This window comes from Rana temporaria, unplaced genomic scaffold, assembly GCF_905171775.1.
Source record: "Rana temporaria unplaced genomic scaffold, aRanTem1.1, whole genome shotgun sequence".
Taxonomy (NCBI): domain Eukaryota; kingdom Metazoa; phylum Chordata; class Amphibia; order Anura; family Ranidae; genus Rana; species Rana temporaria.
In genome coordinates, this window is record NW_024404713.1 from 23,773 (window position 1) to 25,672 (window position 1,900).

Below are 1,900 nucleotides of genomic sequence, written 5' to 3' on the forward strand. Positions count from 1 at the left end.
TTACGCTAGGCTTTTTTCGGCGTATAGTTACCCCTGCTATATGAGGCGTAGCTAATGTTAAGTATGGACGTCGTTCCCGCGCCGAGTTTTGAAAATTTTACGTTGTTTGCGTAAGTCGTTCGCGAATAGGGCTGGACGTCATTTACGTTCACGTCAAATCCAATACGTCCTTGCGGCGTACTTTGGAGCAATGCACACTGGGATATTTCACGAACGGCGCATGCACCGTTAAAAAAACCCGTCAAAAACGCGGGGTCATCCTAAATTTAAATAAAACACGCCCACAACATCCCCATTTGAATTAGGCGGGCTTACGCCGCCACACATACGTTACGCCGCCGTAACTAAGGGTGCAAGTTCTTTCTGCATACGGAACTTGCGCCCAAATTTACAGCGGCATAACGTATCGGAGATACGTTACGCCCGCAGAAAGATGCGCTCATCTTTCTGAATCCGGGCCATAGTGTGCATGAAACCAAAAAGTGGACAACTAAAGACTGAGTGATTTGGTTCCAATAAGGGACAGCTGGGGACTTGCCTTTTTTTTGCAATAAAAAGTCATGATACCCATTTTGTTCAGGTGAGAGCTTGCAATGAATATTACATTTTGCTTTACTTACCAAAGGAAACCTGCTTCCTTTGAACTCACATTCCTTCAGGAAATTATTATTCGTTTCCTGATAGAGCAAATTGGACTATGCTTTATAGGTTTTTTATTGCCTTTGGGCCCTTTCCCATGTACGGATCCCGTGAGGATCCATACATGTCTCATCCGCTTGCTCAGCGGAGATCGCTCTGTTGATCCCCGCTGAGCCGGCAGATGACACACTGTGCAGATCTCCGCTTTCCTCTATGAGGGGTATCAGATGAACATGGACCGTCTGTCCACATTCACCCGATCCGATGACAGATGGAAAATAGGATTTTCCTCTGTCTGCAGAATCGGAGCATAGCGGACACTGATGAGATCGGGTGTCAGCGAATTAACACCGCTATCCCATAGGTATACGTGCATGTCAGCATTTCATCCTGAAACCGGATGGATGAAATACGGACATACGCGTGTAAAAGGGCCCTTCCTCTAGATCAGTGGTTCTCAACCTTTCTAGTGCCGTGACCCCTTGATAAGATTTCCCAAGTTGTGGGGACCCGAACAGTAAAATTATTTTTGTAGTGTGGGTTGTCAGCACCCAAGGCAAGACCAGTAATTTGCGCCCCTAACCCACGGACATTTAGCTCTCCCCAAGTCCCTTCCACTCGCACATTATAAAAAAAAAAACTTATTTTACATTTTAGGATGTACCACTCTTTCTCTTTGATCTCCTTTCTTTCCCTTTTATCTCTCTCTATCCCAATTTCTTCGCTTCTCGGCCCTTTGGCTAAGATCAAGTGTAGTATCTGTTCTTATCAGTTGCCAATAGGTGGTGCTAAGCTGACTGTCCCCGGTACCCTGTGGCAGGGGGAAAGGGATGGCAGTCGGCGGACGCTAAGCCTGTTGGTGTGGAGGTGGAAGCCTTCTGATGTGGACAGAGAGGCATGAGGTCGAAGCCAAGAGGCCGGGTCCCTGGCCGTTGGCCTGGATTTGGTGGTATCTGCCCCAGTCAGTTGTTCTGGAGGGAACCTCTGCTTCTCCTTTAACCGGGAAGGAGTAGTACTTCCAGAATGTGATTAGGTGGGAGAGTTAGGGGTTGTGGGTAGAGTCTGCGTCAGTAGGCTCTCCCCAATCTCTTCTCCCACCTTCCTGGCTGGGAGGGTGCTGCCGGTCCGGACCGGGGGCTAGGGACCGTTGAAAAGCCAGTGGAGATTGTGCCCCTGGAGTGGCAGTCCAGGGGTGCCATACATTGCACGAGTGTTTGAGGGGCACTCACCGTGTGGCACCTTCAGGTCACTGATCTCCACA

General features: G+C 48.9%; 1 pseudogene; it reads left to right on the forward strand.

The window, feature by feature from the left end:
• Window positions 1-1,359: 1,359 nt before the first annotated feature.
• LOC120923200 lies at window positions 1,360-1,490 on the forward strand (annotated as a pseudogene).
• The last annotated feature ends 410 nt before the right edge of the window (window positions 1,491-1,900 follow it).